This window comes from Aquarana catesbeiana, linkage group LG13, assembly GCF_042186555.1.
Source record: "Aquarana catesbeiana isolate 2022-GZ linkage group LG13, ASM4218655v1, whole genome shotgun sequence".
In the NCBI taxonomy this organism is placed as follows: domain Eukaryota; kingdom Metazoa; phylum Chordata; class Amphibia; order Anura; family Ranidae; genus Aquarana; species Aquarana catesbeiana.
This window is the reverse complement of record NC_133336.1, coordinates 214,911,711-214,925,740: the sequence shown is the minus strand read 5'-3', so window position 1 is coordinate 214,925,740 and position 14,030 is coordinate 214,911,711.

The following is a 14,030-nucleotide window of genomic DNA, read 5'->3' as shown; positions in this document are numbered from 1 at the left end:
GGGTACCCATGCCGTTTGTCTCACTGATTTTCATCCATATTGCCAGGACCCGACATTACATTAAACCCGCAAGCAGTTTTAAATGACTTTTATTCCTTTAAAAATGTCATTTTGTGCAGGGACTGTTCTAAACACGGGAAACACGCGCCACTCTACAGGCATACTATAGACACACCCCAGGTACGATATTTAAAGGAATATTTCACTTTTTTTTTTTTTTTTACTTTAAGCATCATTAAAATCACTGCTCCTGAAAAAACGGCCGTTTTAAAAACTTTTTATTGCATTGATACATGTCCCCTGGGGCAGGACCCAGGTCCCCAAACCCTTTTTAGGACAATACCATGCAAATTAGCCTTTAAAATTAGCACTTTTGATTTTGAACGTTCGAGTCCCATAGATGTCAATGGGGTTGTAATGGTCGCGCAAAATTTTGGTCCGTTCGCAGGTTCTGGTGGGAACCGAACCGGGGGGTGTTCGGCTCATCCCTAGTCTCTAACTATGAAATCTATCAAGGATCCTCACCTATGGTCTACACCTATATTCTTCAGCACTGTGATCTATGTCCAATATTCTCTACCTTTGATCTCCAGCACTATACTCTCTAATTATATTCAGCACTATGATCTCTACCAATTCTCCAGTATGGTTGCCATTGACTTCAAGTGTGATCATCTCCTCCGGCAATCCTCAGCACTGCGATGTCCACTTATAACCTCCATCTATGATCTCCTACTAGGATCTTCAGATCTGTTTCTCTCTATCTTCAGATCCTCTCCTTGGCTTCAGTCTCTCCACATTGACGCACGAGTTCAAGAACTGACCAGGTTTTATAACCACCCAGAACGCCTATAAATGAGTTTCTCATTAGTCAGAGCTCATAACCCAAATCTGTAAAACACCGGAAAAGATCCAGTTTTATGGTGGACGTGTGTTGGGGATAATTATTGGTGACCACATTTGAATTGGTGAACATTTCATGGATACAATTTTGATGTGCTGGTTCCTTTTTTGGGTTCTGTCCAAAATGAGACCCCCGTTCCAGGTTTCCAAGGACAAGTAATGGAAGGGATCTTGATGGGAAAAAAAAAATTGCGTCATTTGAAAAAAAACACACAATTTATTTTTTGTTTCTCATTGAGGACAATAGTCACATTTTTTACCACTCGTTTGTCATACCGATGAGATTCTTCTGATGATCACTGAGGAGGAATGTTGTTTTTTTTTTAACACTGACTATATCTACCTTTAATTAACTCGTTGGTCGGGTTTTATGATTGATGTGGTGGCGCCACGAAAAAAAAAAATTAATTTGTGATTCTTTTTTGAACAAGTAATGCTTCATAAGTACGGTCTGAGAGAGAAGAGCGATGGTGGATCTCAGATCATTGGCCCCTCCATGATGAGTGATCAATGCCAAGGCATGTTTCATAGATAAGGGTTTTGGTGAGGAGAGCTGAGGTAACGGTGAGTGGACATTTCGGGCCAATAAGAATTTTCAATAAAATATCCAAATTTGCTGTTGCCAAAACTTTGTTGAAGCAGAAACTCTTACGTGCCTATTTATAAAAAAAAAAAAAAAAAATCATTGGACGATTCTATGATCCTCAGCTCCATCTAGTGGCCATAAGGCGGTATTTTTCTAAGCTGAGGTATATCAGGAAAAAAAATTATATTTTTATGGCCACTGGATGGAGCTAGAGATCGTAAGAAATCAATGTATTGAGCAAAATATAATCAGAATTCTTCACAGCTGGGCAAAGGCTTGTCACATTCGTCCAATGAGCATTTAAAAAAAAAAAATAGACATTTTTTTCTTTTTTTATCAATATATATATTCTTCTATCTATATTTTGCTTTTTGGACTGTTTAGGTGAAATTTGCTTGAGGGCAGCCATGGTCTTCCTGCATTGCATAGATCCTCTTTGATAGCCTCTATGGTATTGGAGGACTGGAGCGACGTATGACTTTTTCCAGGCTTTTAAAAAAAAAAATTAAAGCAAAAGATCAAAAAGGAGATATTTGAGGTATTTTTGACCCCAGATCTTTCCATAAAGAGGACCTGTCATCCTTATTTCAATTTGTTTATTTTTTTTAAAGCAAAAGATCAAAAAGGAGAGATTTGGGGTCTTTTTGACACCAGATCTATCCAGAAAGAGGACCTGTCATCCTTATTTTTATTTATTTATATATTTATTTGAAGCAAAAGATCAAAAATGAGAGATTTGGGGTCTTTTTGACCCCATACCTTTCCATAAAGAGGACCTGTCATCTCTTATTTCTATTACATGAGATCTCCATAAAGAGGACCTGTCATCTCTTATTTCTATTACATGAGATCTCCATAAAGAGGACCTGTCATCTCTTATTTCTATTACATGATCTCTCCATAAAGAGGACCTGTCATCTCTTATTTATATTACATGAGATCTCCATAAAGAGGACCTGTCATCTCTTATTTCTATTACATGAGATCTCTCCATAAAGTGGACCTGTCATCTCTTATTTATATTACATGAGATCTCCATAAAGAGGACCTGTCATCTCTTATTTCTATTACATGAGATCTCTCTATAAAGAGGACCTGTCATCCCTTATTTCTATTACATGAGATCTCCATAAAGAGGACCTGTCATCTCTTATTTCTATTACATGAGCTCTCCATAAAGAGGACCTGTCATCTCTTATTTCAATTTTTTTAAAGCAAAAGATCAAAAAGGAGAGATTTGGGGTCTTTTTTGACCGATTCAGTCAATCCAGCGCAGTCTCCACAACATACAAGATTAGCTAGTATGTGAGATCATCAGGAAAGATTAGACATAGGATGGTAGATGGCATCCAGATCAACATAAGCCATAACGACGCCACCTGAAGTGCAGCAGCAAACAGTAATAAGATCCGATCTACCAAACTGCAGGAACTATACTGCCAGCCCGCACTAATGGCGGCTATGTTAGGCCCAAACTGACTGGGTAGGCACTGTTTTTGTTTAAATAACAAAAACATGAAGGGGATGAAGATAATGTGCTAGGAAAGTAATAGTAGGGGCAGTCCTTAAAGTTGGTCTGCAGGCGTTCAAGGTGCTATGCAAGCATGCAGGCCAAAAGATGCCATGAGGTGCTTGAGCTGGTGTGCTTGGGGGACAGGAGCCACACTGGAGCAGAGGTTCTGTCAGCTCTGCAGGGGCAGGTTCAGAGGTGGTTGACGCCACGCCAAATTAAGCCAGGAATGATGGTTTGCGACAATGGCACCAACCTCCTCTCTGCCCTCCGACAGGGACAAATGACCCATGTGCCCTGTTTGGCTCACGTCCTTAACTTGGTGGTGCAGAGGTTCTTGGGCAGGTACCCGGGCTTACAGGATGTCCTGAGGCAGGCCAGGAAAGTCTGTGTGCATTTCCGCCGGTCATATAATGCCAGTGCTCGGCTGGCAGACCTCCAAAAGGAGTTTAACCTGCCCAAAAACCGCCTAATCTGTGACATGTCCACCAGGTGGAACTCAACGTTGGCCATGCTGCAGCGGCTGCACACACAGCAGAGGGCCTTCAATGAGTACCCGTGCGACTATGGCACCAGGACAGGGTCAGGGGAGCTTGTTTTTTTTAACCCCACGCCAGTGGGCCATGATCAGGGATGCATGCACTGTCCTGTCACTATTTGAGGAGGCCACGAGGATGGTGAGCAGTGACAGTGCATGCATCAGTGACACTGTCCCCCTTGTCCACCTGTTGGAGCACACGCTGCGTGGAATAATGGACAGGGCACTTGAGGCAGAACAGAGGGAGGAAGAGGAGGACTTCCTTACCTCTCAAGGCCCCCTTTATCCAGACAGTGTTCCTGCGTGCCCGCCGATCACACAGGAAGAGGAGGAGGAGGAGGAAGATTGTGTCAGTATGGAGGTGGAGCCTGGCACTCAGCATCAACAGCAGTCTTTAAGGGATCATTTACAGTCCGAAGAAACCCATGGACTTGTACATGGCTGGGAGGAGGTGGCTGCAGATCATGTTGTCCTTAGTGACCCAGAGGACTCCGGACCGAATGCCTCAGCAAACCTACGCTGCATGGCCTCCCTGATCCTGCAAAGCCTGCGTAAGGATCCTCGTATTCGTGGTATCAAGGAGAAGGACCAATACTGGCTGGCAACCCTCCTTGATCCATGTTACAAGGGTAATGTTGCGGGCCTTATCTTGCCGTCGCAGAGGGAGCAGAGGATGAAACATCTTCGGGAAGCCTTGCAGAAAGGTTTGTGCAACGCGTTTCCAGAGCCTGGGAGGTTCCCGGACAACTGGTCCTCCCGGATAACGTGTTGCTGAGGCTTCGGTCAGTCAAAGAAGGAGCAGTGGAGAAGGTGGCCGTCTGACCGATGCGTTCAGACAATTTTTTAGTCTGCAGCCCCAAGGTATGATCGGTTCCAGCAATCATCGCCAGCGTCTGATTCACATGGTGCAGGAATACCTAGGGGCAAGATCTGACTTGGACACCTTTCCCACCGAAAATCCTCTGGGTTACTGGGTCTTGAGGATGGCTCACTGGCCAGAGCTTGCAAAGTATGCAACTGAGCTACTGGCCTGTCCTGCATCCAGCGTTCTTTTGGAACGCACATTCAGTGCTGCTGGAGGCTTTGTAACTGATCACAGGATGCGCCTGTCCACCGAATTGGTCGATCGACTGACCTTCATAAAAATGAATCAGTCTTGGATCACCACCAGATACCAAGCACCTGATGCTGATGTAACTGAATAATTTTGTTTTTAATGTGAGATCCCTTCAAGACTGCCTATGCTGATGCTGAGTGACTATCCTGTTATGCTGAGTGACAATCCTCTTCAATGATCACGCTGATAGCTTGTAAGAACATTTTTGGTTCTGGGCGCCGCCACCGGTGGCTAAGGCCCAATTTTTCTGCCCCTGTTTAACAGGGGCGTGTAATTACAATTTTTGATGCAATACTTTGCAGCAGGGCTCGTTCCTGCGTTCCAACTAGAGTGTCTGTGAGGGGTTTCAGTGTTGTGGCACCAGCACCAGTGCCTAAGGCCCAATTTTTCAGCACCTGTTCAACAGGGGCGTGTAATTACAATTCTTGATCTAATATTTCACAGCAGGGCCCTGTGAGGGCTTACAGTGTTGTGGCCACAACAACACCTAAGGATCCAATTTCTGCTGAGTATATAGGGCAGGACCCTACTTTCAAACATCTAACTTACAAACGACTTCTACTTGCAAACGGAAGGAGACAACAGGAAGTGAGATGAAATCTACCCCTAGGAAGGGAAATTCTCTCCTGTAAGAGTTAATATAGGAAAAACATTTCTCCTCTCCACTGATGCTTTATCACCAATCCTTGTTTCACAAAAAACCTCACATTTTCAAAAAACATTTGTCATTGGGACAGAAAGTGAGGTGAAATCTTCTGAAGAGGAGCACAGACAGCAAAACAAATGTCACAGGGGTGATAACCCTTCCTTATGTTTTCCAAAAAGCTTAAAATAGATTTTTTGGCTGGAGCTAAACACGTTAAAAATGTACCCGTTCAAAATTACAAACAGATTCTACTTAACAACAAACCTACAGTCCCTGTCTTGTTTGCACCGCCTGTATACTGCTGTTCAGAGTATATAGGGCCTGGTGGCCCCACACCTTTGCTTATTTTAATTTGGGTGCGGGGTTCCCCTTAATAACCATACAAGACCCAAAGGGCCTGGTAATGGACTGGGGGGTACCCATGCCGTTTGTCTCACTGATTTTCATCCATATTGCCAGGACCCGACATTACATTAAAGCCGCAAGCAGTTTTAAATGACTTTTATTCCTTTAAAAATGTCATTTTGTGCAGGGACTGTTCTAAACACGGGAAACACGCGCCACTCTACAGGCATACTATAGACACACCCCAGGTACGATATTTAAAGGAATATTTCACTTTTTTTTTTTTTTTACTTTAAGCATCATTAAAATCACTGCTCCCGAAAAACGGCCGTTTTTAAAACTTTTTATTGCATTGATACATGTCCCCTGGGGCAGGACCCGGGTCCCCAAACCCTTTTTAGGACAATACCATGCAAATTAGCCTTTAAAATTAGCACTTTTGATTTTGAACGTTCGAGTCCCATAGACGTCAATGGGGTTGTAATGGTCGCGCAAAATTTCGGTCCGTTCGCAGGTTCTGGTGCGAACCGAACCGGGGGGTGTTCGGCTCATCCCTAGTCTCTAACTATGAAATCTATCAAGGATCCTCACCTATGGTCTACACCTATATTCTTCAGCACTGTGATTTATGTCCAATATTCTCTACCTTTGATCTCCAGCACTATACTCTCTAATTATGATATTCAGCACTATGATCTCTACCAATTCTCCAGTATGGTTGCCATTGACTTCAAGTGTGATCATCTCCTCCGGCAATCCTCAGCACTGCGATGTCCACTTATAACCTCCATCTATGATCTCCTACTAGGATCTTCAGATCTGTATCTCTCTATCTTCAGATCCTCTCCTTGGCTTCGGTCTCTCCACATTGACGCACGAGTTCAAGAACTGACCAGGTTTTATAACCACTCAGAACGCCTATAAATGAGTTTCTCATTAGTCAGAGCTCATAACCCAAACCTGTAAAACACCGGAAAAGATCCAGTTTTATGGTGGACGTGTGTTGGGGATAATTATTGGTGACCACATTTGAATTGGTGAACATTTCATGGATACAATTTTGATGTGCTGGTTCCTTTTTTGGGTTCTGTCCAAAATGAGACCCCTGTTCCAAGTTTCCAAGGACAAGTAATGGAAGGGATCTTGATGGGAAAAAAAAAATTGCGTCATTTGAAAAAAAACACACAATTTATTTTTTGTTTCTCATTGAGGACAATAGTCACATTTTTTACCACTCGTTTGTCATACCGATGAGATTCTTCTGATGATCACTGAGGAGGAATGTTGTTTTTTTTTTAACACTGACTATATCTACCTTTAATTAACTTGTTGGTCGGGTTTTATGATTGATGTGGTGGCGCCACGAAAAAAAAATTAATTTGTGATTCTTTTTTGAACAAGTAATGTTTCATAAGTACGGTCTGAGAGAGAAGAGCGATGGTGGATCTCAGATCATTGGCCCCTCCATGATAAGTGATCAATGCCAAGGCATGTTTCATAGATAAGGGTTTTGGTGAGGAGAGCTGAGGTAACGGTGAGTCGACATTTCGGGCCAATAAGAATTTTCAATAAAATATCCAAATTTGCTGTTGTCAAAACTTTGTTGAAGCAGAAACTCTTACGTGCCTATTTATATATAAAAAAAATCATTGGACGATTCTATGATCCTCAACTCCATCTAGTGGCCATAAGGCGGTATTTTTCTAAGCTGAGGTATATCAGGAAAAAAAATTATATTTTTATGGCCACTGGATGGAGCTAGAGATCGTAAGAAATCAATGTATTGAGCAAAATATAATCAGAATCCTTCACAGCTGGGCAAAGGCTTGTCACATTCGTCCAATGAGCATTTAAAAAAAAAATAGACATTTTTTTCTTTTTTTATCTATATATATATATATATATATATATTCTTCTATCTATATTTTGCTTTTTGGACTGTTTAGGTGAAATTTGCTTGAGGGCAGCCATGATCTTCCTGCATTGCATAGATCCTCTTTGATAGCCTCTATGGTCTTGGAGGACTGGAGTGACGTATGACTTTTTCCAGGCTTTTTAAAAAAAAAAATTAAAGCAAAAGATCAAAAAGGAGATATTTGAGGTATTTTTGACCCCAGATCTTTCCATAAAGAGGACCTGTCATGCTTATTTCAATTTGTTTATTTTTTTTAAAGCAAAAGATCAAAAAGGAGAGATTTGGGGTCTTTTTGACTCCATACCTTTCCATAAAGAGGACCTGTCATCTCTTATTTCTATTACATGATCTCTCCATAAAGAGGACCTGTCATCTCGTATTTCTATTACATGAGATCTCTCCATAAAGAGGACCTGTCATCCCTTATTTATATTGCATGAGATCTCCATAAAGAGGACCTGTCATCTCTTATTTCTATTACATGAGATCTCCATAAAGAGGACCTGTCATCTCTTATTTCTATTACATGATCTCTCCATAAAGAGGACCTGTCATCCCTTATTTCTATTACATGAGATCTCCATAAAGAGGACCTGTCATCTCTTATTTCTATTACATGAGATCTCCATAAAGAGGACCTGTCATCTCTTATTTCTATTACATGAGATCTCCATAAAGAGGACCTGTCATCTCGTATTTCTATTACATGAGATCTCTCCATAAAGAGGACCTGTCATCCCTTATTTATATTGCATGAGATCTCCATAAAGTGGACCTGTCATCTCTTATTTCTATTACATGAGATCTCTCCATAAAAAGGACCTGTCGTCTCTTATTTCTATTACATGAGATCTCCATAAAGAGGACCTGTCATCTCGTATTTCTATTACATGAGATCTCTCCATAAAGAGGACCTGTCATCTCTTATTTCTATTACATGATCTCCATAAAGAGGACCTGTCATCTCTTATTTCTATTACATGAGATCTCCATAAAGAGGACCTGTCATCTCTTATTTCTATTACATGAGATCTCCATAAAGAGGACCTGTCATCTCTTATTTCTATTACATGAGATCTCCATAAAGAGGACCTGTCATCCCTTATTTATATTGCATGAGATGTCTCCATAAAGAGGACCTGTCATCCTTATTTCTATTTATTTATTTTAAAGCAAAAGATCACAAAGGAGAGATTTGGGGTCTTTTTGACCCCAGAGCTCTCCATAAAGAGAACCTGTCATCCTTATTTCTAGTTATTTATTTATTCCTACTGGAGGGAGTCCTTCCAAACCACCCACCCACCCAGGATCAGCGACCGTTTCAGTCAATCCAGCGCAGTCTCCACAACATACAAGATTAACTAGCACGTGAGATCATCAGGAAAGATTAGACATAGGATGGTAGATGGCATCCAGATCAACATAAACCATAACGACACCACCTGATGTGCAGCAGCAAACAGTAATAAGATCCGATCTACCAAAGTGCAGGAACCTTACTGCCAGCCCGCACTAATGGTGGCTATGTTAGGCCTAAACTGATTGGGTAGGCACTGTTTTTGTTTAAATAACAAAAACGTGAAGGGGACGAAGAGAATGTGCTAGGAAAGTAATAGGAGGGGCAGTTCTTAAAGTCGGTCCTCTGCCGGCTATCATAGGGGCCTTATACTAGGCCTAAACTGACTGGGTAGGCACTGACCTCATTTAAATAACAAAAAGGAGGAAGGGAATGTGCTACAAAATTAATAGTCCTTAAAGTTAGACTTCTGCCAGCTATTGTTGGGGTCCTTCAAGAAGCGTTGGAGCCCTTGATTATAGTCTTTTTATCCGGCATGCAGTAAAGTATTGGGAGGTGCCATACAGTGTTAACAAGAGGTGCCTTGGATTCAGTCCAGAGGTGATGACAGTGCAGTAGAAGGGTGGAAAAAGGGGTAATAAGGAGTTGGAAGTCTTGAGGTGTAGGTTTGGTGAAGTGCAGTCTGAATTTGGTAAACATGCAGTATAAGTTTGGTGGAAGTGCTGTATAGGTTTGTGGCACAAAATGTCCTGCTCTTAGTGGCTCAGTGTCTGCTAGCAGTGTAAAGACGGACCATCGACTCCTAGCAGGTGGCAACAGTTATCTGAATTGAAGGTTGAGATGCATGCTCCAGTGCTAAAACAGCAGGGTTGATCAAGCTATTGAACCTCCAGAGTCTCCCCTCCCTACCTTGAGTTTGAGTGCTGGCTGGCTTGGCCTTTCGGCTGACAGATGAATGCCTCTCAGTTTCGTCTTCATGGATTCCTGTGGTGCCAAGAGCTGGCTTTCCCGGGCAATTCAATAAAAACCCACTCCTGGCTCCTCCTGCTGCCCAGAGTCCATTGGAACCTGTAGCTCGGAAAGTCAGCTGTTCCATTACATGGCTGCCATCTTGGACTACACATCCTAGGATTCCGGGAGCTCTCCATGAATGTCTATGGGCTCCTTGAACTATAGTGCTCCCTCTTTTGGCCAGAGGAGAACAGGGAAGCACAACATCAGCACCTTAATATAGAGAGAGAAATAAATAAAGAGCAATGTCTCCATCTCTATTTTATTGTAGTCCACCACTTGGCCATAGAAGGGACCTAAATTAAGAATATAAATGGAAGAACTTTGGCACTTCCATAAGGTTGTATGAAACCTCAAGAACTTGAAGGGATGTAAGAGCTGGAAAAGGGGAAAGAAGTTTGGCAAAATGTAGTGTTATGGAGCAAATTCATTCTGATTCAAGTAAGTTATCTAAAAAGCAGCTAGTGTGGACAATCCTTTATTACAGCAGATCCTTGGGTACTCAGAATGTGGCCTTCAGGCCAATAGGATGGGAGTGACCCCAAAATGGCAGAACAGTTTCCTAAAAAATAAGGTATGTGTGCAACCCGCTCAAGTCCTGTGTCACGAATTGGTAAGACCAGACCGTGTGGACTGCCCAGAGCAGTGGTTCTCAACCTCTCTAGTGCCGTGACCCCTTGATAAAATTTCCCAAGTTGTGGGGACCCCTAATAGTAAAATAATTTTCGCAGCGTGGGTTGTCAGCACCCAAGGCAAGACAAGTAATCTGCGCCCCTAACACATGGACATTTAGCGCTTCCTGACTCCCTTCCACTCCTTCCAGTATTAAAAACCCTTATGGTACATTTTAGGATGTACGACTCTTTCTGTTCTCCATTCTTTCCCTTTTATCTCTCTATACTAGTTTATTGTTTTTTTTTTCCCCCCACCCCTCTCTCTAGCTGTCTTCCTTGTTCTTTTTCTCCCTTTTTCTTTGTTCCTCCCCCTCTTTTCCCCTCCCTTCCATGTATTCTCTATTTTTATTCCTTCTCTTACTCCTTGGTGGGGGGGAATGGGATGAGTAGCAGTGCTGGCGGGGAGTTGGGATGAGTGCCAATGCTCAGGGGGTTCTGATGAGCCAACTTAGATGCTCTTGATCAAGGTCATCTGATCTGAGAACTATAGTGAGGACTTTTAATGGCAACTATAACCACAGGTAGTGTTACTTACTGTGTCTCCAGCTTCACTGTGCACTTTGGGGCGTCTCGTAGCAGTGACACCTATGCCAAAATCAGGAGATAGAGTCTCCTCCAGCCCCTTCCACTTCACATTCCTCACCAGTCAGCTGACCTCCAGTCTCTGCCCCCCAGCCATGACGTGAACTGAATGGGCGGCTGTGAAGAGGCTGAGTGGGCGGCCACGGGCTCCAGAAACAGCCCTGCTGGGTGGCCGCGAAAAGGCTGGGAGAGCGGTGCGAGCTTCAGGAACAGTTCAGGATTCGGTGACCCCTGGCAAATCATCATTTGACCCCCAAGGGGGTCCCGACCCCCAGGTTGAGAACCACTGGCCCAGAGAGAACCAAAATGCATGTAAGTGAATATAAACGTTTATTAAGATTAGTGATATATAAATACACAAACACCTCCAATACCAAACAGAGTGACAATAAGCCAAACAGTGACCCACAAATAACTATACACGTGGGGAATACCGTAATCAAGAACGTAAGCCAGGCCAGGGTCATACACAGAGGATGAGCAGATAAACAAGGGCAGTTCCAGAATCACAAACGTAAGCCAAGCCAGGGTCATACACAGGGAATCAGCAGATGGGGAAAGGTGAATGGGAAACAAGGCAAGGATGAAAGGGAACTGGAACACAGTAGGGACAGGATCAGGACAGGCTCGGGATGGGGATCAGATACAGGCTTGGGATCGGGTACAGGTTCAGGTCACAGGTTAGCAGGGCGCAAGGACAATACCAAGGCGATGAGAGCAATCATCAGCCAGGTATTTATATGAATGCCTGTAATTAGCCTCAAGTGAAACCTGAACGCAGGAGGTGCTGTCTGATCCACATCGCCGGAAACACTGGTGGACACTGGTATTACAGCCAAAGGATCCAACAGTGCCACCAACAGGTGAATCCCTCCACTACAGATCCTGAGTGTTGTAAGACACCCGCTGGTGGACACTGGTACTGCAATCCAAGAGACCGATGGACGCTCCAACTAGTTGTAATTGTCCATAGTCTATGGCATCAAGCAGAACAACGGATGGGGGTACATCAGGCTTGGCATCAGGCACTTCAGGCTGGGCATCAGGCACTTCAGACAGGACAACAGGAACATCAAACTCTGCAACAGGTACATCAAACTGGGCCACGGGCACATCAGGACAGACAGCGGGCACATCAGGGCAGAACGTGGGCTCCGGGTCATCGAGCTGGGCAGCAGGCTCCAGGTCATCGAGCTGGACAGCAGGTTCCGGGTCATCAAGCTGGGCAGCAGACACTGGGACATCAGGCTGAGCAGCGAGCACCATAACGGAAGGCTGGGTAACAGGCACCGGCTTAGCAAGCTGAGTAATGGGTCCCAGCCCAGTGGACTGGGTAACGGGCCCCAGAGCAGTGAGCCGGACGCCGGGCACTGGCCCAGAAAGCCGGATGACGGGCACTGGAATGACAGGCTGAGACATGGGCACTGAAACTTCAGGCTGAGGCTGGGACACTGGGACTTCAGGCTGGGACACCGGGACAGGCTGGGATACAGGCTCTGGAACTTCAAGCAGGGACACAGACACATCAGACTGGAACATGGGCAAAGGATCATCAAGTTGGAACAAGGGCGCAGGGACATCAGGCTGGAAGATGGGTGCCCGGATGTCAGACTGGACAGCTGAGCGTTGGCATAACAGGCTGAACAGCTGACACTGGCACAACAGGCTGAACAGCAGGTGCATCAGACTGGACAGCAGTCACTGGAACGTCAGACTGGAACATGGACACCGGGACGTCAGACTGGAACATGGGCACCGGGATGTCAGACTGAACAGTAGGCACCGGGGCGTCAGACTGGACAGCAGGCACCGGGGCATCAGACTGGACAGCAGGCACCGGGGCGTCAGACTGGACAGCAGGCACCGGGGCGTCAGACTGGACAGCAGGTACATCAGACTGGACTGTAGTCACTAGAACGTCAGACTGGACAGCAGGCACCGGTGCGTCAGACTGGACAGCAGGCACCGGGGCGTCTGACTGGACAGCAGGTACATCAGACTGGACTGCAGTCACTGGAACGTCAGACTGGACAGCAGGCACCGGGGCGTCAGACTGGACAGCAGGCACCGGGGCGTCAGACTGGACAGCAGGCACCGGGGCGTCAGACTGGACAGCAGGTACATCAGACTGGACTGCAGTCACTGGAACGTCAGACTGGACAGCAGGCACCGGGGCATCAGACTGGACAGCAGGCACCGGGGCGTCAGACTGGACAGCAGGCACCGGGGCGTCAGACTGGACAGCAGGCACCGGGGCATCAGACTGGACAGCAGGTACATCAGACTGGACTGTAGTCACTGGAACGTCAGACTGGACAGCAGGCACCGGGGCGTCAGACTGGACAGCAGGCACCGGGGCATCTGACTGGACAGCAGGTACATCAGACTGGACTGCAGTCACTGGAACGTCAGACTGGACAGCAGGCACCGGGGCGTCAGACTGGGCAGCAGGCACCGGGGCGTCTGACTGGACAGCAGGTACATCAGACTGGACCACAGTCACTGGAACGTCAGACTGGAACATGGACACCGGAACATCAGGCTGAGACACGAGAACTTCAGGCTGGAACACTGGCACTGGAACTTTGGGCAGGAACATGGACACAGGAACATCAGACTGAAACACTGGCAGTGGAACTTCAGGCTGGAACATGGGCACAGGGACGTCGGACTGAGTAGCAGGCACTGGGACATCGGACTGAGTAGCAGGCACTGGGACGTCAGACTGGGTAGCAAGCACTGGGACGTCGCACTGGGTAGCAGGCACTGGGACGTCGGGCTGGGTAGAAGGCACTGGGACGTCAGACTGGGTAGCAGGCACTGGGATGTCGGGCAGGGTAGCAGGCACTGGGACATCAGACTGGGTAGCCGGCACTGGGACGTCGCACTGGGTAGCAGGCACTGGA